At 41.0% G+C, this 26,621-nt stretch overlaps 1 protein-coding gene across 7 annotated transcripts in view; it reads left to right on the top strand.

Moving 5' to 3' along the window:
- The window catches only part of LOC129725998 (cell adhesion molecule Dscam2), a 300,505-nt gene that overhangs the window by 22,147 nt on the left and 251,737 nt on the right, over positions 1-26,621 (top strand). The window contains exon 1 of one of the 7 annotated variants that reach the window (XM_055682506.1): positions 22,212-23,430. The exons of the other annotated variants lie outside the window; for them this stretch is intronic. The gene's annotated coding sequence lies outside the window, so the exon portion shown is untranslated. Of the gene's footprint in view, positions 1-22,211; positions 23,431-26,621 lie in introns of those variants that run through there. 7 annotated transcript variants of the gene reach the window in all.

The following is a 26,621-nucleotide window of genomic DNA, read 5'->3' as shown; positions in this document are numbered from 1 at the left end:
CTCATAAACCTCTTCAGAGCCAGCTTTGTCCTGGGCCATATTCCGGATAAATGGCTTAAGGTGAAGGTAGTGTTTATCCTCAAAGTTGGAAGCAGGGATAAAACCCTACCTAAAACTTTCAGACCCATAAGTCTGACTTCATCACTCCTCAAGTTGATGGAGAAAATAATGGATAAATACATCCGTGATGAGTTTCTTAAAGACTCCCCGCTGAATAGGAACCAACATGCCTATCAAAGTAGCAAGTCAACAGAAACTGCTCTTCACAGCTTAGTGACGTTGATTGAAAAGTCCCTGAGTTATCAGGAGACGGCGCTATGTGCCTTTCTTGATATTGAAGGGGCCTTCGATAACACGTCCTTTGCATCATTTAATACGGCTCTCTCCAATAAGGGAATCGACCACACATCAAGGAGCTGGATACACGCAATGCTCTCTAGCAGAGTGATCACAGCAACCTTGGGAGATTCGTCTGTAACAATGTCAGTGATCAAGGGATGCCCGCAAGGAGGAGTTCTCTCGCCCTTGTTATGGTCACTAGTTGTCGACGCACTTCTCAACAAGCTTTCACAGCTTAGATACGAGGTCATTGGATACGCTGATGACATCGTCCTCATCGTCAGAGGTAAAGATGACGTAACTCTGTCGAGCCGAATGCAAGCGGCTCTTGATGCCACCACGTGTCTACAGGAGAGTCTAAACATAAACCCCTTAAAAACAGTCCTAATTCCATTCAGTAGACGAAGGATGATCTCCATCACTCCTCCAAGACTGAATGGAGTCAGACCGGGCTTCAGCAATGATGTCAAATACCTCTGAATTATTCTGGATAAGGAACTGAACTGGTCTGCACAACTGGATCATGCCGCTAAGAAAGCGCCCTTGGCGATCTAGGCCTGCAGAACTCTGTTCGGTAAGACCTGGGGACTGAAACCAGACTTGGCACTCTGGTCTTACAAGACCATTGCCCGACCAAGAATCACCTATTCTGCCCTTGTGTGGTGGCCCAAGGTGAACGAAGTGACTGCGCTAGCCAAACTCAAAAAAGTTCAAAGACTTGCATGTCTTTCGGTTACCAGCGCTATGCGAACAACTCCAACTGCAGCCATGGAAGCAATGCTCTGCCTAGAGCCTCTACATCTTCATGTGAAAAAGGAAGCAGAGCTTGGCGCTCTAAGGTTGCAAAGGAGGAAAACAATACTCGAAGGGGACCAAATCGGCCACCTTCGCATACTTAGGGAGTTCAAACTAACTCCGCTATTAACTTCCGTCTCCGACTGGATGGACGTTAGGACCAACATGGATATTCCGTATATAGTGATGGAAACAAACCGCTCTATGTGTAACAATGGAGGGCATAATCTTCCACCTGGCGTCAGTTTTTATACGGATGGCTCAAAAATGGGATCCCTAGCGGGATCCGGTATATACGGACCCGGTATCAGGGAAACATTTTTCCCACCGTTTTCCAAGCAGAGGTATATGCCATTATATCTGCGCAAAAATATGTCTGAAACGCAACTACAGACATGCGAAAATCGGTATATTCTCGGACAGTCAAGCAGCACTACTAGGGGAATTGCGGGTAAAACGAACAGGGATGGTAAAATGGACACCCGTTTAAATCTCGACAATTACCTTGAAAAATAGTACAAACTTCTTTGGCACCTTATATTAGAGGCACTAGAAGCTATTTGAGACAGAGTATGCGACATGAAACTCATATATTGTTTTTAATTTTACGGTAACCGTTGAAAATTGAACTGTTGGTGAATGTATAAGTGTGTCACGTGCTATGGAACAACATTCTACTTTCTGTAAAAGGATAATTAATGTTTACGCCCAAGGTGTTCATATTACCACCTCCCTATGTTCAATTTACCCACACGTTTCCATTTTACCCCCAAAAACTGCTTTCGAAAAAGTTCATGAAAACTACGAAAAATACTATATTTGAGTACTTCTTCTTATTTTTTGTATCAACCATTAGTGACTCAGTTAATGTGCGCTATCGATTCATAGTTGTAGTGTTAAACTGTGGAGGGAATTGAGAAATGGCTTAGGGTGTCCATTTTAAATCCGTCAAATGCGCTTCCAAACTTGTTTGGGAATGCATTGAAACTCTACGGGAACTCTCCCGGCAGAACTCAGTTTTTCTGTTTTGGGTGCCCGGACATTGCGGAGTCGAGGGTAATGAATAAGCTGACTACCTAGCAAGACAGGGATCAGCTCAGCGGTTTATTGGCCCCGAGCCGTTTCGGGATACGTCCAGTTCCGCTATCAAAAGCGAACTACTAACTTGGGAAAGGCTAGAAATAGCTTCCCAATGGCAACAGGTACAGGGTTGTAGATAAGCTAAAAAGTTAATCTATCCGAACCTCGGAATCGCCAGAAAGTTACTTAGCCTAAATCGTAATGAACTACGGATAATCACGGGACTCCTTACCGGACACTGTCCCGCTTTTTATCATTTAAAGAAAATCGGTGTAGTGCTGAACGACACCTGCCGATTCTGCAAATCTGAACCAGAGAGTTCGGAGCATTTGCTTTGCTCTTGCGGAGCTCTTGCTTCCTCTAAGTACAACTTCTTAGGAAGTTACCTTTTAACTCCATACCAAGTATGTAGCTCTAATCCCAAGCAGGTCTTTAGTTTCATCAACTATGTTGTACCTATTCCCTTTGGATGGTTGATCTTTCTCGGTGAAATATACACACTATGTTTGCTTTAACATGACGTTTCGGCGTACTGTTATTCAGCCATCGTCAGATATGACAAAACAACATTCTTCTCCCACCAGTGTGGTTTGCTTACTCCACACTGGTGGGAGAAGAATATTGTTTTGTCATATCTGACGATGGCTGAATAACAGTACGCCGAAACGTCATGTTAAAGCAAACATAGTGTTTATATTTCACCGAGAAAGATCAACCATCCAAAGGGAATAAAATTATACGGTGACTAAAACCTCAAACAATATGTTGTACCTAATTGGGGTACAGGTTTACAACAAAACAGTTCTACTCCATCAATGAGTACGAGCAATCCGTAACCTGTGCACAGCAATCGGGGCCAGCCACAAAAGACAATCAGCAAGACTGTCGCAGTGGCATTTCAGTACCCAGTGCCCTTCAGGCATACAGTATATAGCTCTAAAAATATGCAGAAGGGGGTTGGCTTTCTCGGTCTTGAGGAATCATAACGACTAAATTTTGTTCAACCTGACGTTTCGACCTTCGGTTTAAGCCTTTATCAAACGGTACCACGGATTAAAATAATCAATTAACATAATCACATGTGCTAACTAACAATACAAAAGCTCAAACTCACACACTAGTCTGTCATTTTTCGTTTCTTAAACATTAAACATCGATTCTTGAAGGTTTCACGTTAATTATTTTTAATTGCATTATTTGTCTCATCTTATCTAATTAGTTGGTGGAATAAATATTTAAATCTCGGGAAAAAATTGACTTGGCGGAAAATTAAACGTAGTACCCTTTGATAAAGGCCTAAACCAAAGGTCGAAACGTCAGGTTGAACAAAGTTTAGTCGTTTTGATTCCTCAAGACCGAGAAAGCCAACCCACCTCTATAACGATTATTCCGATCGACCTCCGCTACTATCTAAATATATATGTAATCATCAATACCTTCCCAAAATAGCATTTTTAAACAGCTTCTAGATGCTAGATGAGAAAACATTTGAAGTAGTCGACGAATTTATTTACCTGAGAACATTAGTGACATATTGTGACAACGAGGTTAGCCGTGAGATAAAGAGGCGGATAGCAGCCGCAAACAGGGCCTTTTACGGATTACGTAACCAGCTAAGGTCCCGCAGACTGCAAATCCGTACTAAACTTGCACTCTATAAAACACTGATTCTTCCGGTGGCTCTCTACGGCTATGAATCATGGACGCTGAAAGAGGCTGATTGGCGAGCTCTTGGTGTTTTTGAGCGTAGGGTTTTGCGTTCAATCCTTGGCGGCAGGCTTCAGTGAACTGGGCATGTAGCGAGAATGCCGGATGAGCCCTGTATTTAGCAGGAATCCCGATAGAGGTCGTCGACTTCGGGGTAGACCCCGCACTCGTTGGATGTGTGCTGTCGACGAGGATGCACGCGAAATAGGTGTTAGGGGCGATTGGATGATAGCAGCCCAAGACCGAGGGACATGGCGACGTATTCTGGATTCGGTACTGGATCGATAATCGGTCTGTCGCCTTAAAAGTAAAGTTAGTAATGCATTCTGTAAAATTAGAAATGAAACTGATTCAAAGTAATTCCAATGGCAAAATTTTATTCATTGATTGTTCCTCAGGATACTATTTTATTTTGTCTTCGAATAGTCCTACATGTTTTTCTTCTGTAAGAAATCCATCAACAATTGATTTGGTGCCAACAATCACAAGGCTAATTGGGAAAGATATAAAACTCATATTGAAATCAATTTCAATAAAGAGCTAGATTTGCAAAACGATGTGAATATTGATACCGCTTTGGAAGCATTGAAATGTGCAATTATTGATGCCAGGAATTATTCTGTTCCGAAGGCTCAAGTGAAATTTGATTCACCAATAATTGACGAAAATCTTCAAATTTTAATTCGTTTGAAAATTGTCCGCAGACGTCAACATCAACGTTCTCGTGATCCTGTTTTTAAAACTTTTTATAAAAACTCACAGAAAGAGATTAAATATAGATTTACTCTTCTGAGAAATCAAAATTTTGAGACTAAAGTTGAAAAATTGAAACCATATTCAAAACCGTTTTGGAAGCTGTTGAAGAATCTTAAGAAAACTTTAAAAGCCTATTTCAGTTTCAAAAGATGGTGAACGTTTTCTTGTATCCAATGAACAAAAGGCTCGAAGACTTGCTCAGCAGTTTGAGAGTGTTCATAATTCAAATTTGAATTTTGTGAGTCCAATTGAAAATGAAGTCACACGTCAATTTGATTTAATTTCTTCCCAGAATTTACTACCTGCGGAAATAATTGAAATTAACTTAAATGAGATTAAATCAATTATTAAAAATTTCAAAAATATGAAAGCACCTAATGACGATGGAATCTTTAATATATTAATCAAACATCTTCCTGGGAGCTCAATATTTAGCACAATTTTTAGTAAAAATTATCAACATATTCACTTCAGATGCACTAATTCATTGTTCTGCGATGACACAAGCATTTCCGTAGAAGGAAAAAGTCTTCGTGTCATATGCAGTCGATTGCAGAAAAGTTTAGATATTTTTTCTTCCTACTTGCATATGTGGAAAATCTCTCCCAATGGTTCTAAAACTCAAATGATAATTTTTCCCCAATTTCCTCAAGCCAAACAATTATCACCCTGTCAAGATGCATAGGGTAATTTTAAGTTGGTCTGACAAGGTTAAGAACTTGGGACTAATTTACGATAAAAAACTTATTTTCAAAGAGCACGAGTATACAAGCGAAGTGCATCAAATATACGAGATGTTTATATCCTCTCATCAATCGAAATTTCAAACTTTGTTTGAAGAATAAACTTCTGATTTACAAACAAATTTTTAGACTAGCATCGCTTTACGCTGTAACGATCAGGTCAAGTTGTTGTTTGGCAAGTGAGAAAACGCCACAAAGGATTCAGAATAAAATTCTGAAAATAATTTTGAAACGTCCTCCTTCGTTTGATACACTCGAATTTCATAGACTTACTGGTGTTGAAACATTAGAAGCTATGTCAAATAAAATTATTGACAATTTTCGACAAAAATCGTTGCAATCCTCAATTGCTACGATAAGCTGCTATCCTTATAGCCAATAATTTAGCAATTAAAATAGTTGTAAGTTGACTTCCCTTTTTTAACAAGTAGGTTTAAATCCCTACAAATGCTAAGTCCTAATCGCGAAAGCAAACAAATCTTAAAAATTTAATTTACAATGTTCCTAACAGTGTTAAGAAGTCACCATTTGTGATTGGACACACATACTCATTATTTACTAATACTTATCGTAAACACTCAAGTTACTAACAACCCCCTCTATGAAAAAACCTAAATTAATCCACCTAGCGGTCAGACCCAGCCTTTCTCATTAAAACTTATTATTTGAGAAAATAGATTCACATGAACGCTTCAATCCAATAAATGTATATTCACTCTTACGGTTCTAAAAAATTGATGTTGTAATCTATACATATAAAAATTCAGTCCGGTCTGTCTGTCTTTTTGGCTGTCTGATTCATATAGGCTCGAAAACTACCGAACCGATCGACGTGAAAATTTGTATGTAGGGGTTTTTGGTGCCGATAAAGGTTCATATGATAGTTTGAGACCCCTCCTTCTTCTGGAAGGGAGGGGTCCCATACAAATGAAACACAAATTTCTGCACATCTCGAGAACTAATTAACTAAACGGAACCAAATTTGGCAGGTGAATATTTTTAGAGGTAACAAATATGTGCAAAAAGGCTTGACACCCCTCCCTTTTCTATAAGGGAGGGGTCCCATGCAAATGAAACACAATTTTCGCACAGCTCAAGAACCAATCAAGAAAATACAACCAAATTTTGTATGAGAATGTTTTTAGAGGTAACAGATATGTCCATAATGGTTCGCCGCCTCTATCTCTTCTGGAAGCACATGTTTCTGTACAAATTTCTGCACAAATTTCTGCACATCTCGCGAACTAAATACCTCCCAAAATCAGAATTTCCGGTGTCATATTGATGCCAAATCTGCTGAAAATGACCGAATACCACCCAATATGAATATATTCAGAATTAAGGCGATGTACAGAAGCCAAAAGCCGAGGTTGTTGTCATTTCGATAAAACCAAGCATTTCAAACGATTTGTTATTTGACTTTGATCATATCCTATGGCCGATCTGTCGTGCATTTGCAGACTTTAAACACATCGCAAGCAATCAATGAATTTGGAACGTTCAAATAGTACAACACTACATTTAAATTATGTTGAGGCCACATATATCGATCAAAGCGAGTATAGTTTCAAATAGTCTTTGAATTTTTTTTCTTTCCATAACTTTTGAGCCACATATCAAATTGTTATGAAGTTTGTTATTTGTAAGTTTGAGAGATGACTCCTTCGTATGACACTAGTTACGTTCAAATAAGTCATGTAATCTTTGAGATAATAGACTTTTTTATTAACAATTTAATACATAACGGTTGCTTAAGTTCGATTATAATCAAATAAAATGGGAACGTATAAGGCAGCCAAATTTGAAACCACATGTTCAATCATAATTCATCAGTTAACGCTTAACTAGTCCGCTCATCTGATAATAATATTGATCAAATCGGTTGTGTAGTTTCTGAGATAATGAAGTTTCGTGATTTTCACATTTCGGTACATTACAGACGAAGTTACAGTTCGATTACAGTTAAATTCAATAGGGTGTTATGAAGCAGCTAGACCATTCATTTGACAATAATTTTGTGGAAATCGGGTCAGCCATTTCTGAGAAAATTGAGTGAGTCCAAGTAGTCTTCGGAATATGCTCCTATTCATAGCTGGATTTCACATTTTTAAACATAACAGGCAAAGTAATAGTCCGATTGCAAAACAAATCAATAGGGTCTTATGGAGCTACCAGACCTTCCATTTGACACTGATTTTTTGAAAATCGGTCCAGCCATCTCTGAGAAACATGAGTGAGATTAAACAGTCTTCAGAACACGTTTCTTTTCATAACTTTTGAACCAGAAGTTCAATCTTTATAAAACTCAAAAGTTAAGGGTGTTTCAGGTAGCCCGTTCCTTTCAAATCAATTATGTTCAAATCGGTTGTGTAGTTTTCGAGATAATGATGTTTCATGATTTTTACATTTTGATACATAACCTCTGATCTAAAAATCCGATTACAATAAAATTTAGTAGGGTCTTTGAGACAACAAGACCTTTCATTTGCAACTGATTTCATGAAAATCGGTCCAGCCATCTCTGAGAAAAGTGAGTGAGAATAAAATTCTGCACACACACACATACACATACAGAAAATGCTCAGCTCGTCGAGCTGAGTCGAGTGATATATGCCATTCGGTCCTTTGGAGCACTTTTATACTTTCGGTTTTGCAAGTGGTTGCTATACCTTTCTAGGAGAAAGGCAAAAAGTACGCTCCCGAACAGAGTCACTACCACCAGACGATTCCCAGCAAACCAGAAGTTGTTTAATATCGAGTTGAAATTTCTTGAGATGCAACATTAAATTTGTTTTTACCTTTTAAGATAAAAATCTTTTAAAACGCAATCTAAAATTATAAATTTCTATGGCCATTTTTTTTGCCAAATAAGGATTCACTTAACGGAGTTGAACGCGAGTAATACGAACCAATTTGTTTGCTGAGTTGTCAATTGAAAAGGGCTTTGGGCGCGAACGGAGACACACAACCCTGAGTGGCTACGGGACGCAAGTGATTAGTAGTAAAAACAGCAAAAAATATCTTTCGAAATATTGATCGAAACTTGCGTGACGTAATTGATAGATGTCATTGCCAGGAAGAAAAAGAAAAAGTCATATTATGCGTCAGTCATTCCGTCAATTGAAACAGTCCTCAGTTTATTTGAATGAACCGATGAACACCTGACGGGAAGAACACGCTTCATCAGAAGCGTTCAGGATAGTATAAACGTCATAATTTTGCCTGCCAATCATAAATCCATCATGACATATTTCATTTTATTTAAAACGCTTACAAAAAATATTTTATTCATTGAAATGGCACATTGTACCGAAAGCAAACGTTGAGTTTTTGTTTCTTCCACCTAAAAGAATATTTATATTAAAATGAATCAACTGACAATTTGGGACGTTTACGCTATTTCAGTTGTTTTAGGGCAAACCAACCGAAAAGTGGGTACCAGAATTGCTGGTACAAGAGTCAATGAGTAGTAGATAAAAATGAAAGCGTTTGGAATGCAAATGTTCAACGTGAATCGCTGACAACTGAAATGAAACTAATTTTCCCATCCAAATTTTAGTTGCTTCTGACGTAAACCACGATTTTGTTTGAAAATTTTGTGCGTACAAATTCGTGTGGAATATTCTAGAACTTTCTAACATAAGCGATGGAGGCAAATTTTTTATTTGATTCGACATAAATTTTGGCACTTTTTTCTATCTGTGTATATAAGCTGTCCTCCCTCTGATAACGTCACTAGCTTTTGCATAGGTTGCATATTGCCCAGTGGCCAAGAGGTAGAAGATGATATTCGTTTTTTATTACAGGGCGAAGCGTTTATATTCGCTTCCTACCACGTATATTAAATTTGCGAATCAAATTCAATTGATGCCATCGCCTGCCTTCAGCCATGTCACGCGTTTTCAACCGGACGGAAAACACTCGGCACCGTACCTCGTGCCCTCAAGACACCGCGTGAGCAGGAGTTCGGTACGGGTCATGCTCACGCGTGGAAATCCCTACTACTACTCCGATGAAAATACATACGGACAACGGAAGCCGGCAGATAGGAGAACTAGGAACTGACGTTGGGTCCTCCGCACGCACATACATCGATAAGGTCACGCATCTACGCACACTCGCCATCGTTCTCCAGCATGAGGACGTGGAAGGCGATTGATCAAATTGCAAATCAATTTTCAACGCACCAGATGCAGGTGCAATAGTATTTCCTACCATTCCAAACCCAGCCCGGCGGGATCGTAAAATTTAAACGCTTTCACCGTGCCTGAACTGCCGCCAGTGGTGGGAGCGGGTGGAAAAATGAGTCTATTCGCTGTGAACTTCCGGAAGCGCACCCATTCCATAATCCAGTCAATTCGGCTGGACATCGATTAAAGCTAGCAATATGGAAAAGCACTGTGGCTGCGGGAGGAGGACGCTGGTGGGAGACGTAACTAGGAGACATGTTTGGCATGTTTGGTGAATTGAGTTGTACACACAGCAAACGACTACCGTAGTATTGGGATGCAGTACTACGAGAGGCACAAATTTTCAGGACATGTGCAATCTATACGATGGTGGTACGTGTGTTGCGTAATTATTGCCATGTGCGTTACCATGCACAATTGTTTCAAATGGCCTCTAACCTATACAGAGCAGTGCCGTTCTCGATCCCACCGCACCACCCCTCCTGGTCTCAACCCCGTCCCGTCATCCGGGAATGTCTGTTTTCAATGGATAACAGCGTAAAGTGCCGTTTGTGGATACCGCAGCGGATATGGGAATGGTTTACGCGCAATTTATTTGTAGTGTACCATTATTTATAGTTTAATTCCCAGTACACGTGTCTGGCGCTTTCGTAACATTCATTCCGCAGAACAGCGATCGAATCTATTAAATTTGAATTGGACTTCTTCGTTCGTTGGAATACCCATTATATATGGGAGTTATTGTTTATGACGACACGCTTTGTATTGGATCAATATATATCAAAGGAGCGTTAATTATGCAATAAAATTTCAGCACTTAACTTCAAATTTGAGTTTTGATTAGTTATTGTGGATTGTTTGAAAACTGAATTGAAAAAGATATTTTAAACTATGTATGTGAAGTTACCGAATAAACACGGATATTGTATTCAGAAAAAAAATCCTCAATTAATTCTATTCAAGCGCATACTGAAATATTTTCTGATTTTCTAAGCTATATTGTTTGAGTGATTGAAAACAGAACCAAAAGCGCTTTCATGCATTTGCTTGGCTTTATTTCTTTATTATTGACGAACACATAATGACGGTTGAATTCCTTTCAGTGGATAATGACCGCCACTCATGCCACCAGTATAATGAACCAAGACGCCATCCAGCATTTCGGTAAACTCGACGGTGCATAATTCATTTTTTTCTCCATTTTTCCTAAACGTCTACTCATTTTCAAGTACATTGGAAAACAAAGACTAAAGACTCTGCATATTTTCACATTAATTTTATCGAGTTATTCACGATCGTAAAAAAGCTGATGAAAATTCAATGTTATGGCTGGATGAAAACGTTACTGTGCAGAAAAAAATCAGCATCAGTGCCAAACAAAGTTCTTCAACCTTGTAGCTGTCGAATCAAGTAAACGTATCTGCATAATACCGTTGACTATCAGGGTGAGCGGTAGGATCTTGGCGTGCCAAGCTTAAATCATCTTTCAACAGCAATTAACGCGCCTTCGCTTCCCCTGATTCGTGGATGGCATTACATTATACTTGGAACACGACGCTACTCGTAGCGTCAGGTGAAATGGTGCTGGTGAACATCGAACCTGTTACTTCCAGTTTACCTGTCGTTTGTACAGCCGACAAAAAACCTTTCAACCCTTTCGGGTTTATCTCTGTTTTACCGCATATAGCACTTTCGCTTACTTGTTTCCTCTTTTCTGCGTCCGCCGATATCGTTATCGCTCGGTGTTCATCTTGAAACCAATTGTGCGAAGCGAAAAGTTAGCACCAAACTCGGAAATAGATTTAAAATTTACATATTAATTAAAAAGCATTTTCCGCCGTCATCTTTACTGTACTTCATCGTCGGTGACAGAGTGTCAGCCCGGCAGCTGCGTGCTTAGTGATACGGAAATTTTCGACCCACTCGTGTCGAGGCCGGGCTAAGCTTCCGTAACACCCATTCCGCATGAGATGATAGACTAAGTTGAAACCAGGCCGCGTCTCGCCGAATCAAATTTTGTCGCCCGGTGGCCAAGCAAGCGATCCGTTGGTAAAACTGTTACGGGTCGGTCCTTGCCAGTGAGCTGACGATAACGCGTCAGGCTAAAAAAAAAACGAAGAAACGAGAAAAAAAAATCTGAAGAGCTGCAATTTGTGATCAACTACTTTCGATGACCCAGTTTGAGCCGGTTAGTTTGAAAAAAAAAAAAAACCAGCCAGCAAAGGCTTGGCACCGGATGAGATATGCGAACAGCTCCCGTAAGTGTATTTTCAAGTTGATAAAGTGCTTGCGATTCGACAACTGAGCTGAAAATGACTTTTCAGTAAGGCTGATATTCATGAGGCGGCCAATGAAATGGTGTTGCTTCATACACCGAACCGTCAACCACCATCCTTCTCCATTGATTTCAATGTATTATGACATGACGTTTTTGCTCTTTATTTCTCTCGTCATATAATGAGAGTTTTGGATTTCACCACTAATCAAAAGTGACGCTAATCGCTACTACGCTTGTGCAATTAATGCTCGATAATATCATTAACGCTAATCACTAATCGCTAGCCCATTGTTATGAAGATTGCTACATCTAATTTTTTGTTTATCGAAATAAACGAATTTTCATAAAAACGAATTCTGGTATTTGTTATATATCGATGTGTTACCGATGCAATGATCACTCATTATTAAACTTTTAACAAAAACTTGCATTTTAAATTATTTGAGCTTCATGCATCAGTTTAATGCCAGAATAAGATTATCTTTCCAGGGTTAATCTTGATTATCTCGAGTTTGTTTTTCATGAAATCTGTGGCTTGTAAGATAACGAAGTCATAAGGAATTCGAATTTCAAAATGCAAGGTAAAAAATCTAAGAATAAAAATTTAAACTCTAGAATCAAAACTATACTGAGATTTGGAATTCTTCAGAATCAAAAATACCTAATCGATAACTAACAATCCTTAGTCCAGTATATTTAGATTATAAGTAACTAGCTGACCCGGCAAACTTCGTCCCGCCCATTTTTGTGTTTTATCAAATAATTTTGAACATTCCAAATTCATTATTTATTGCGATGTGTTCATAGTCTGCAAATGCACGACGAATCAGCCATAAGATATGATCAAATTCAAAAGACAAACCGTTTGAAATGGTTGGTTCTATCGGAATAACAACATCCTCGACTTTTGGCTTCTGTACATCCCCTTTATTCTGAATGTATTCGTATTGGGTGGTATTAGGTCATTTTTAACTGTTTTTCTGGCATCAATCTGACACCTGAAATACCCAGATTCGGTGGTATTCAGTAGTTTTGATTGTTTTTTTAGAAACTGTTTCTATGAATCATCTCGATTACGGAAATATCCATATTGAGTATTATTCGGTCATTTACGGCTGGTTCCCAGAAGTTACCAACTTGCAATTTAAAATGGTGCCCGGGGTCAATTTTTCTGGTTCCGGAGATTTTCATATTGGATGGTATTTGGTTATTTTAAGCTGCTTTCACAAACCGGAAGTCGCCCTTATGGACTTCAAAATGGCATGTGAAATCAATTTCTGACCTCTGGGCGTCATTCTGGTTCAGAAAACATACATATTGAAAGGTATTTGGTCATTTTCGGCTGTTTGCCAGATACCGGAAGTTGCCATCTTTTAATCCAAAAATGTGTCTGTGATCGATTTTTAGCTTTTGCATCTGCATAATTTTGGTTCCGGAGATACTCATATTAATGGAATTCGGCCATTTCAGGCTGTAATTCCAGAAACCGGAAGTTGCCATCTTACAATTCAAAATGTCGTGTTGGTTGGTATTTGGTCTCTTTCCGCTGTATTTCAGAAACCGGAAGTCGCCATCTTGGATTTCAAAATGGCATTTAGAGACATTTTCTGGACTCTGGGCGTCATCCTGGTTCCGGAAAAACCAATATTAGAAACCGGAAGTTTCTATATGAAAATTGAAAAATGGCGTCTGGAGTCGAATTTTGGCCCTTGTGCATCGACCCGATCATTTAACCACCATAAAAATTAGTGTTTGATTTGTATAAGAGCCCTTCCATCCAGAAGTGGGAGGGGTGGCGAACCTCCTCGAAAATAGGTTTGGCTCCTTTCTCATTTACTCAACATATCCAATTTGGTTCCATTTACTTGATTATTTCTCGAGATGTGCAGAAATTTGTGTTTCATGTGTAGGACACTCCGCCCTCCCAGAAGAGGGAGGGGTTTCGAACTATCATGGACATATTTGTTACCTCTAAAACATTCACCTGTCGAATTTGGTTCAATTTACTTGGTTTATTTTCGAGATGTGCAGAAATTGGTGTTTCATTTGTATGGAACCCCTTCCTTCCAGAAGAGGGAGGAGTGTCGAACGATCATTAACATGATTGGTATCTCTAAAAACATGCCAAATTTGGTTGTAGTTGACTGATTAGTTCTCGAGCTGTGTAAAATTTGTGTTTCATTTGTATGGGACCCCTCCCTTATAGAAGAGGGAGGGATGTCAAACCATTATGAAAAAATTTGTTAACCTGAAAAACATTCACATGACAAATTTGGTTCCATGTAGTTGGTTAGCTTTCGAGATGTGCAGACATTTGTGCATCATTTGTATGGAACCGCTCTCTTCCAGAAGAGGAGGAAGGGGGGTGCCGAACTAATATGGACATATTTGTTACCCCTGAAAACATCCACATACCCAATTGGGTTGCATTTACTCAATTAGTTTTCGAGGTGTGCAGAAATTTGTGTTTCATTTGTATGGGACCCCTCTCTTATAGAAGAGGGAGGGGTGTCAAACCATTATGGACATATATGTTACCCCTAAAACATTCACATGCCAAATTGGGTTGTGTTAGCTTGATTGGTTCTCGAGCTGTGCTAAATTTGTCATTCATTTGTATGAGACCCCTTCCTTGTAGAAGAGAGAGGTGTCAAACCATCATGGACATATTTGTTACCCCTGAAAACATTCACATGCCAAATTTGGTTCCATTTACTTGGTTAGTTTTCGAGATGTGTAGAAATTTGTGTTTCATTTGTATGGGACCCCTTCCCTCCAGAAGAGGGAGCGGTCTCAAACTATCTTAGTCATCTTTCCCGGGCCCTCGGTTTTGCATTTTCTCCTAGAAAGGTATAGTAATCACTGGCAAAACCGAAGGTATAAAAGTGCTCCAAAGGGCCGAATGGCATATACCACTCGACTCAGTTCGACGAGCTAAGCATTTTCTGTATGTGTGTGTGTGTGTGTGTGTGTGTGTGTGTGTGAGTGTGTGTATGTGTGTGTATGTGTTTGGGTATGTGTTTGTGTATGTGTGTGTATGTGTTTGTGTATGTGTGTGTGTGTTTGTATGCGCAACTTTTAAATCTCACTAAATTTTTTCAGAGATTTTTAGTTTGTTATTTATCACAAAGTGAAAATCACGAAAGTTCATTATCTCAGAAACTACACAACCAATTTTAACAAAATTGGTTTTAAATGAACGGGCTACCTAGAAAAAACCTTTGACTTTTGAATTTTATAAAGATTGGACATGTGTTTTAAAAGTTATGGAAAGAAACGTGTTCTGGAGACTTTCTAATCTCACTCATGCTTCTCAGAGACATGATTTTCATAAAATCAGTGTCATATGGTAGGTCCAGTTGCCCCCTAAGACCCTGTAGATTTGTTTTGCAATCGGACTTTTACTTTGCATGTTATGCTTACTTACATACATTACTTTTTTGGCTAACGAACCGTCCACCGGTCTAGGACCGAACAAATTAGAGAAGTCCAGCTTCTTATCTCTTGGGCAGCCGTTCTCCAGTCTCCTCGTACACCAGCAGATCGTGCATCATCTTCAGCCGCGCACATCCACCGCGTGCGAGGCCTACCACGAAGTCGACGGCCACGTCCTGGTTCTCTACTGAAGATAGTTTTGGTGGCTCACTCGTCAGGCATTCTGGCTACATGTCCAGCCCACTGAAGCCTGCCCCGCTGTATTACCTACACTATATCAGCATCAGCATGCATCTCCCCTAACAAACCAGTCGTCGTAGGCTCGAGTCTCGGCTCGGGAGAGACTGTTAGTGTCAGTAGTATCGTGGCGCTAGCCCCGCAATTGTCCTGTACACTAAACAGTCGGCTGCGAAGTCTGGGGGTTTCAAACCGAAACCCGAAATTGTCAAACCCGAACCCGAAATTTTTTTTCCACCAAACCCGAACCCGACCCGTACTCGACAGTTTCAAAAATGCGGATAATGATGAAAAAATAAAACTAAGACAGATAATTGAGTTTGATAAATTTCAAATGGCAAATGGCTGGACACGTGTAACTTGAGACCCTAATGTGGCCATTCACCTCTGTCCAGCAACTCCTATCCCAACCTCCACGTGGTGCCAACCGGGATACGAGTAACCTTAGCGGAGATCGGGTAACCAACCCCGGTGGAAACTATGGTCTTATGCTGACTGGGAAGGGGGTCGTACGCGGTTGTATCCCCATAGGGGCGGCGTACAACAGCGTCTGACCCGGAGCGGGCGGCTGAATCATGAAATGCTGTATCCCGCCAGCTACACCTAAGATGGCAGCCCCATCAGCAGGATGTAGTTATCGCGACCCTGGTAAGGTAGCATACCGAAACCTTTCATCAACCACGAACAACCAATTTAGAAATACGGAACGGATCAATCGGCAACGACCTAGGCTACGAACACGGAAAAAGATTAAGGTAAACGATTGGAAATTGGGTACTTGGAACGTCCGATCTCTCAATGAACCAGCGCGGGCTGGCTTGCTTGCTCGAGAACTACAGCGGCAGGGAGTCGAAATCGCACCGATTCAGGAGGTTCGGTGGCCAAATTCCGGAGAAAGGGAATTCCGTGCAGTAGACCCTATTGCACGCACTTCTTTCAAGTACCACATCTACTACAGTGGCGGCAAAGCAGCGAAACGGGGCGTCGGTTTTGTAGTGCTGGGAAATCAGAAAACAAGAGTCGTCCGGTGGAGGCCCGTGGATGACCGTATATGCGTGTTGAGGATTAAGGGCAAATTCTTCAACTACAGTTCAATCAACACCTACGCACCGACAAACGACAAATCCGATGAAGTCAAAGATGAGTTCTATGACAAGCTTGAGCGAATCTATGACGAGTGCCCAAAACACGACGTAAAAGTCGTCATCGGAGACCTGGACACACCTGGACACACCTGGAGGCATCCAAATGGAGAAGCCTGCTCCCAGATCGATCACGTACTGATTTACGGTCGGCACTTTTCGGATGTTACTGATGTTAGGTCTTTTCGGGGACCAAACATTGACTCTGTCCATTATCTCGTCGTTTGTAAGATCCGCGCACGGTTGTCGAACGTGCTGATATCTCGCACAGAGAGGACGACGCGTTTTAACATTCAGCGGTTGGAAGCTGATGGCGTGGCAGCAGAATACGCCAGAGAGCTGGAACAACGGATCGCAGAACAACAGGAGGAAGAAGCGCAAGACATAAATGGGCTGTGGAGCAGTATCCAAGGCGCCGTCGAAACGACTGCGAGAGAGGTGGTAGGTACGACGCGTGGAAGACAGCCTAATGGCTGGTTCGATACAGAGTGCCAGAGAGCGACAGATGAGAAGAACCGTTCCAGGAGCCGCATGCTCGCTGCGGCTACGCGTCAGAACAGAGAAAGGTACAGGGTGGCAAAAGCTGCCGAAAATAGAACCCACCGTCGGAAGAAGCGCGAGTACGAGGAGCAGGTGCTCGCCAGCGCAGAGGACAGCTATGCTCAAAACGACGTGCGGAGATTCTATAGAACTGTCAACAGAGTCAGAAGCAGGAATTTCCCTGTGCCGGTCATGTGTAATGACAAGGACGGCAATCTGCTTACTGATAAACCGACGGTTGCAGCCAGGTGGAAGGAACATTTTCAGGCGCTATTGAACGGTGAGGAGCCGGATGAGCAGAGCAGGAACAGGATGACGATTATGGGTGACGAACAAGCTGTGGAGCCACCAACACAGGAGGAGGTGAAAAAGGCGATTAGTGAGCTGAAAAACGGCAAGGCCGCTGGGAAGGACGGTATCCTGGCCGAACTTCTAAAAGCGAGAAGAGAGCGGCTGTACTATGCGATACACCAGATAATACTAAGGATCTGGGCGGATGAACAAATGCCAAACGACTGGTTGGAAGCCCTCATATACCCTATCTATAAGAAGGGCCATCGATTGGATTGTGGCAACTATCGAGGCATAAGGTTGCTCAACTCCGCATATAAAGTGCTCTCCCGTATCCTGTTCTTCAGATTGAGACCGTTAACGGAATCCTTTGTTGGCGAATACCAGGCTGGTTTTCGACAAGGGCGTTCCACGACGGATCAAATCTTCACCCTGCGACAGATCCTCGATAAGTTCCGGGAGTACAACTTACCGACTCACCATCTGTTTGTGGACTTCAGGGCGGCATACGACTCAGTGAAAAGAAACGAGCTGTGGCAGATCATGCTGGAACACGGTTTCCCTACGAAACTAATAAAGCTGAATCGGTTGACACTGGAGGGATCAAAATCGTGCGTACGGATAGCTGGCGAGACATCAGCTGCGTTCGTAATGTTGGATGGACTGAAGCAGGGGGATGCGCTCTCCAACCTACTGTTTAACATCGCTCTTGAGGGTGCAGTACGAAGAGCAAACGTCGAAAGAAACGGTACGATCATCACGAAATCTCACATGCTTCTTGGCTTTGCGGACGACATCGATATCATCGGTATCAACCGTAAGGCCGTGGAGGAGGCCTTCGTTCCTTTTAAGAGAGAAGCAGCGAGATTGGGACTTGTCATTAACTCCGCAGAACGAAGTACATGGTAGCTGGCAAAGAGCGTGCGAGTCCCCGTGGTGTTGGTGCTGAGGTGGAGATAGATGGGGAACGATTTGAAGTGGTTGACGAATTCGTTTATCTTGGTACGCTTGTGACATGTGACAACGATATGAGCCGTGAAGTGAAACGACGAGTTGCAGCTACGAACAGGGCCTTCTACGGACTACGTAACCAGCTAAGGTCCCGTAGTTTGCAAACTCACACAAAACTAGCGCTGGCCCTTCCCGGTGGCCCTTAACGGACATGAAGCATGGACGCTGAAGGAAGCTGATCGACGAGTGCTCGGAGTTTTTGAGCGTTAAGTTCTGCGATCGATACCTGGCGGTAAACTGGAAGATGGAGTGTGGTGCAGACTCATGAATCACGAGTTGTACCAGGTACACAAAAATGCTGATATAGTGAAGGTAATACAGCGGGGCAGGCTTCAATGTGCTGGACATGTAGTCAGGATGCCTGACGAGAGAGCCGCCAAAACTATCTTCAGTAGAGAACCAGGAAGAGGCCGTCGACTCCGTGGTAGGCCTCGCACGCGGTGGATGTGCGCGGTGGAAGAAGGTGCACGATCTGCTGGTGTACGGGGAGACTGGAGAACGGCTGCCCAAGACAGAAGAAGCTGGACATCTCTAATTCGTTCGGCCCCAGAGCGGTGCACGGTCCGTTAGCCAAAAAAGTAAGTAAAGTAAGTAAATTTCCAATTAAAGGTAATTATATTTGAATATTTGCAAAAAATTCTACGTCCTTGCAAGCGGCCTTCCGGCAGTTAACCGGAACATTCGCCATGGCGGACGATAGCATACGTGTAGATATGTTTTTAGGCTAGGCGTTCATTTAATAATTTCTCCACAGTTTTCGCGACAAAATTGTTGGAGTAGATCTTACGCTACAGGTTTGCCCAGAAATTCTCGATGAGACGCAGCTGGGAAACATTGGGCGGGTTCGCCAACTTTGTTGTATGTTGTTGTAATGTTGTAGATGCCGAAATGGGCGTATCTGGTGTTCAGAAAGTGCCACGCGATATCACTCTTCGAACGTGCACACTTCTGAACGGAGTAGCTTCACGGTTAGAGTTCGAGCCATCACGGTTAGAGTTTGATAGAGCTGTCAATCTTTTCTGCACCTTATGGGTTACTATGATTGATGCTGCGTGGGTAGTTTCGTCAGTGCGTGTGAAGGTAAACCCATGTAAAATCGGCAATTTTTGTCTAGTTTTTTACCGATAACCTTAAGAGTAAAAAGGGTGCAGCAAGCATAAAAGTCAACATGGCGAATTACGTTGTTGATGTTAGGTTTTTTGAAGCAACGATGAAATTTTTGTTGTTACCTGTATCTTCAAAACTTCTTCGTAGTAACAAAAAACGTTTAATAAAATTTCAGAATTTCGGTGGTGTAACAAATGCTCACAATTAAGTTTTTTTTAATATGTTTCAATTGTTTCTTGGGGTGATTCCTATTCAATAATTCATAACTATTGTTCACATCAATTGTAATCGAAATCGTCCTGGAAATGGTAAAATATGGTACATTTTTGATCCGTATAGAACTTTGTATATGTTTTCGACCAAAAGACACGTTATTTTTCCACAGATATTTAGAACATTTTGCCGAAAAATGATCTCGCAACCAAAAATGCAATCCATTCAATTGATTAAGGATTGTTAATAGTTTATAGCTATTTGAAGAGCATCAAGGTGCCCATTCAACAGCGATACGATTCTCTGATAAAAAACCGTGTTAGTTTTAGTATTAAATATAGTTTCAGCTCGTAGTCGGCAGCGAGGATGAAAAATTTGCCTTTAGCTTATAAGATATTTGAGATCCTAAGACATTAGATATAATTGGCTCCGTAGAACATCAATTTGTATTGTGCCGTGTCGAATAAATGTTGTGAACAAAAAAAGTTGATTAAGGATTATTCCCATGAGTGTCACCACCCATAATATATTTCTAGCGAACCAAACCTATGCCTCTCTCCACGCTACGCCAGTGATTTATTCCAAATAATTTTTTTAGCCTTTCTTCAGTGTTGGTCATGATATGTAGCAACGGCGTGCTTTTCATAAAAAAGAAACATACAATTCCTTATCAGACGTGAAGACTGGCATATTCACAACCGGATTGCACACGTAAATTATTAGAAGACAAATGCACTTGAAAATAGACAAACATCATGTAAAAATCATACCTTTTATCTCAAAGTTGTTTGTCACTTTTTATGACTAGATTTCCACACTTGATAATAGTGAAGTCCACCTCATTGGTGAAATTGACCCCATCGAAACTAGTGACGATATTCGAAAAGTCACTATCGTCAAGCACGTCATCGCGTGCACCAAACTGTAACATTACGGGACGAAAAACTTATTCTGGCCTAATGTTGGATCATTACGCTAGCTGTGGAGAGGCATAGCCGTAGATAATAACGACGACGTTGACGAAGATGATGATGCTGATAGCAAATTACACCGTCGACAACTTTCTCAGCAGAAGGCAAGCATCTGAGCTCGCAGAGGCAGAAGATTTCCTCTCTACCATCAGTCATCAATTGTTTATTGTTTCAGTTTTCCCGCCGTTGTCGTTGCCTCGTGGGAGCTGAAGTAACAAAAAAATTATATGAACTCTGCCAACAAAACTCGAAGAAGCAGAATAAGGAATCGAGGCGATGAAAACAACAGGGACAAACAAAGGGGGGAGGGGGGAGAGAAAAGTAGAAAGGCCTCATTTGCACACACGCAGCATCCTTTTATGCTAATGGAGTGGTATTAGAGCGAACCGATCTGCGTCAGGAGAATGCAAGCTTTTCTTTTTTTTATAGCATTTTGCCTGTTTCGTACCCGCCAATTCGTCCGTCCGTGCATCATTCTGCGTTCACTATCGCCCTTGGTCGATCGCTCGGTATCATCACAGCATCAACCATCGGCCACAGGACAACACTCTAGCGACGACGTCGAGTTCACTCTTGAGCAGGAAAAAGCGAACAGACGATAATGGAACAGAGCGGGCCTATTCCGAAGTCTGACCTACCCACAGTCCCATCCTTTACGCAAGGTAGCCGCCCCACAATGTGCCGCTGGAATGTCGATGTGGGGTTGGGGTGGCAGGTTCGGGACGAGAGTACCTTCTTCGGGCAGGTGGCTTTAGAGTGGAAAGAAGGGGATGGTTCTGTTGCTGATGTTCACGTTATCACGTGGGAGTAAAAGAGTGAGTACAGGAAACCTCTGGCCCCTGGTTCTGATTTTTCGGAGAAAATTGGGCCGATTTGAGATGGGAGAGCGAAATATGCACCGTTATTGCTGGAAGTGAAACAGAAGCCGTGAGAAGTTGTAGTTCATAACGTGAGAAAAAAAAAATAGTGAAAAGAAGGAGTAGGAAGACACCTGTTCAACATTGGGAAAGAGGCTATTTGTTTGGATGGGTAATTTTAGTTTTTTTTCCATTTATTATATTTATTTATACTAAATTTTCTCGGTAATTCTGTGAAATCATCAAACATACAAACTGATTTCAAAGTACTGAACTTCGAATTTTGTCCAGCTGTCGTTTACCGTGCCGACGGCAAGGATTCTCATAAAGAACACTCTCATAATTTTCCTGTTTAATCTTGCTCAGCATCTGTCAGTGACAGCAGCATCCTCAAGCGGAGAGTTTGGTTTTCCTCCCTCCCTAGTAATATTCTGTTTTTTTCGCTTCTCTCGGCTGTTACACTCAACCAGTTTTCCACATTCCAGTTTCATTCGGGGAGTCAGCCGATGATAAGCGTGTTGTTTGGCCTCCGGTGGTTGTGTAGTCTTCCGGTCTGAACTCGGGGAACGGCGCCACACACATCTTGGGGTACGGTTCTGTTCCATTCGTTCGTTCGTGTGTTCAGTCTGATTTTTGAGCTTCGGAACGGCGGACGTTCGATTCCAAAGTGGTGCCAATTTCCGGATTCGGTTAGTGCTGAAGTGATTATCCGTCGCCTGTGTGTGCTGCAGATAAAGCCAGACAGTGTAAAGTGCTGTCAACCTCTTTGTCAACAGTTTGTCTCCGCCTCTCCTTCCTCGATTCCATCCGTTTCGCGTTTAGTGCCACCGCTGCTGAGTGGTTTGCTGATTCCTCAAGCGGGGTGGAAAATAGCTTTAGTGCTACGATTGCTGAACTGAGTACAGCTGCAAAGCTAGTTGCAACCGGGACTGCAAGTAATTTACTCAAGTGCTAAAGATCTTATTGTTCTCCTGAAATCACAAGTGGATTTCGTGAATATCTGCTCCTGCTACTGCTGCGGCGTCTTGCTAATAGACGGAAGTTTACGATTATGACAATTGCCTGACTCGGTGTGTGAGAATCCATTCCCTAAAATGAATACTACTAACTGTGTCGTTCTAGCGCTTGGCAACGGATGGGGACGAAGGTTTCGCTAGCTTCTAATCCCGAGAACTGAAATGTGATGTCACGAGCGCGACATAACTGACAAGTGCTCAAATTGAATCTCAAACTGTCAGTAGCGCGGGTCCTGCGGGCCGCCGCCTCCGAATAAGTGGGGGTGGAGTTTAGCTTCCTCCCGACACTCTTGTGGCCTATCCGGCTTTGTTCGAGTGAGCGGTGCCGTGCCCACTGATCCCAACTGACGGAGCAGTTTTCGTGGAATAAATATTAAAACTGAAAGCGGAGATAATGTACCTCCATCAAAACACGTCCGGATGAAATGGGAGATGTTATGTGAAGCGTAATGAATAATTAAACCTGAGAAGGTCGAAAATTGTGAAGATTACGGCAGCAAACTGCGTGTCAGGAGCTTGCGGACGGCCAAATTTTAGCCGACAGTTTGCAAAGTGACTGGGTGTTGGGTGAGACCGTGATCAAATTGAATTGTTACCGATTTGTGAAGATTAGTGATGATAACGGATTTTGAATAGTGTGGGAGCAGTGCGTATTATTGCTAGGTGTTTAAATATTAATTGATGTATTATTCACCTGCTGTTGCTACTGGAATTTTCAAAAGGTAAAGCTTTGTTCTTTTGAAGACGCTTGTGAAAAATTGTATTATTTGTAATTAAAAGGTGTTCGCTTTCTGTTGGATTTATGGTTTGAAGTTTTCTTCGCATTATCTGAATTTATTTAGTTCATTGTGCTTATTAAATTTTTTACATACTAAATCTATATCAATTTTGAATAAACGTACTATCCCAAAATGATCTAGATGCTGTATTAAAATTTTCGTTTAGACTGACGAAAAGGTGTGATCCGTCTATTGAATCTTATATTTGGAAAATACTTTCAAGTTGATAAAATTTAAATCTGACCCAAACCATCTATGGTAAAAATTACCCCTTCCTCATGAATCAAAATTTGAGTGACGTTGGCAGAATAACCCCAAACATATCTATAAGTGGAACCAACTGATTTCGTCACGAAAATCACTTCTTGCAAGAATACGTACGTTTCAATATATACCGAAGAGTCCCCTCCTTTGGAGAAACCCTCTCATCAGTCATCACAGCAGAAAATCATCGAAAAAAAATAAATCCAACGAGTCACCGGAACCGACTGGACCCAACACAAAAAATAATTTGAAATTTTTACTGAAAACACACGATCAGACTCAAGAGCTATCGTTATCAATACTGGTCATTCCGTTCGAAAGCACTTCAACAGCAGATAGCCAAATTGTCATAAATATTTATGTATACTTTACGTTCAGGAAACTTTCTTCATAAGATGTTTTTGTTTACCTTACGGCCGCCATGATGAAGATGCTATTTTAGAATAAATTTGTTGTCTTCTGTTCGTACGTCAATATAGCAGCAATCTGATGGTTCTTCACGATTTTTTAACTTTCGGAATTGATTTTTGTTTTTCCTATGGTACCTAGAGCGCACATCAGTCCCATCTGCATTTTCGTCGACTTTAGGCTATGATCACCAGCGCACACTGCACAGTGGTCCAGGAATGCAATCTAGCGGAACAAAATTAATAACTCCCGATCGTGTTGGTTTTTTTGAGATAGTGCCTTCGGCAATGTTCATGAGAGTAATCAAGGAATATTTTTGTATGAATATATTTGTATTAAAGTAGTACTAATTTTTTTTGTTCATTTTTTCAGTTTAGAAGGATGTTTTCTTTTATAAAGTTGTTTATTATCCAATAATATAAAACTCTTCCAAAGTCTCAACTATTCAAGAAGCCAGAGCGTATGAAATATTGAAGAACGTTTTCTTGTAAAATGTAGCTAACAAAAGTTAAGTGCAAAAAAATAGCTTTTAGGTAACTTTTACAGAAAATACTCTGTAACTCTGTACCTAATGAAGATAGAAATTTTGTTTGTTAAGCAAAGATTCATGTTTTTACACGTTCTAAAACTTTGCCGAATTAACCATTTCTCTATCTCTTAACACAAAAAAGTTAGTATTTTAGATATATGAAAACCTACTGTAACATATGCTCGCCGTACTCTAGTATGGGTGGATTGAAACAAATGGAACCTAAAGGAGTTTATAGTACTTCAGCTTAACTTCAAGGGAAAGTATTGACATCATGATTTCACTTGCCCCTTTTTAACCTATACGTTCTTGAAGTTATCAAAAAAATAAGCTAAAATATAATATAACTTTGTAAGGAAAAGTCCTGGAGATATATGACCTTTGGCAAAAATGTGTGTTTTGTGTGCCCTATGAACAATGCTTTCGTGTAAAATGCAACTACCAAAAGTTAAGTACAAAAAAACTAACTTTTAAATAAGTTCCATGTAATGTACTTCATAACTTCGGCCGAAAGAAGATGGGATTTTCATTTGTTTAACAAAGTTTCATATTTTTGAATTTTCTATAACTAGGCTGAACAAACTGTTCGTCTATCTCGTAACACAAAAAGTTGTTTTTTTTTGAAGTAGAATACTTCTCTCAGGAAGTTCGGCTACATAGGGATGTGAAATGAAAATCTAAAACCGAAAAAAGTGAAAATATGTCCAATTTCAAATGCTAATAAATCGGTTAGTATTCAATGGATTTCCTTCGTCCTTGCAGCAATAGATTGGAAAATCTTCTAAGATTCTTCCCAAAAGAAGATAATTGTAATTTTATTATTCACACTATTGTACTATTGAAAATAGTCAAGCCTTGTCAAAACGAAAAATTCGACCTCTGATTGGTCGTTATATGCTTGCTTCCCAAGCGCGGTCGACAGGATCATATACCTTGCAATTGAAAACATGCTATTTGGCCTATATAAGAACCTGTTTCAGCCGGAGCCGCTCATAATAGTTCTAGACAGCGACAACAGCAGTCGTCCTTCCTTAGCAGCAGCACTAGCCCTGTGGTTGGTCACCACGTCTCAGGAGCAGCGCGGTTTTTCTCAGCGTGTGTCGCCAGACAGCCATCATTCCCCCCGTGTTGGGGCAGCATGAAGATTGCCATCAGGAAATCCAATTTTGAACATCAAAATACCTTTTTCAAGGCAAATAAACAGGTCATTGAAAGTTAATAATTTTTTTCAACGCAAGCAAGCATTCTGTGTTGCATCCTAACAATTTAAATTTGTCGCACCCGTCGAATTTACTGAATGTAAAATAGCTTCCACAGTGCATGTTGTCCGTGTATCTTAATTCCCCCAATGTTAGGGCAGCTCAAAAGTAGTAATCAGTAACCGATTTTGTACCGCAAAATGCTTTTTTCAAGGCAAATAAACAAATAATTGAAGGTTAATAATTCTCTGGCATCAACACAAGCAGACATTCTGTGCGGGATGCAATCAAATTCTGTTGTAGTTGTCTAATTTTTACATTTACTTTATTTAGTGAACCCCCCACTGTAGGGGCAGCGCAAAGGCTGCGATCAACATGACCAACTTTGAATAACAAACGGTTAACGTTTATTCACGAAAAATTCATCCAATTCAAAATAAGTTTTTGTCTGAGCACAATAATTTGCACAAAAAGACATTACAAATTTTACCGCATTATCAGACGCGTTTCTCCAGTCATGCCTCGTGAACGTGAAGGTTCCCTAACACAGACATAGATTTCGTGCTCCAGCACGTTACAACACGTGGAAATTGTCTTTTGAAGTAGAATACTTCTCTCAGGAAGTTCGGCTACATAGGGATGTGAAATGAAAATCTAAAACCGAAAAAAGTGAAAAATATGTCCAATTTCAAATGCTAATAAATCGGTTAGTATTCAATAGATTCCCTTCGTCC

Source organism: Wyeomyia smithii, chromosome 2 (assembly GCF_029784165.1).
Source record: "Wyeomyia smithii strain HCP4-BCI-WySm-NY-G18 chromosome 2, ASM2978416v1, whole genome shotgun sequence".
Taxonomy (NCBI): domain Eukaryota; kingdom Metazoa; phylum Arthropoda; class Insecta; order Diptera; family Culicidae; genus Wyeomyia; species Wyeomyia smithii.
Note: the sequence above shows the minus strand (reverse complement) of the source record. Positions and strands in the feature narration are given on the sequence as shown.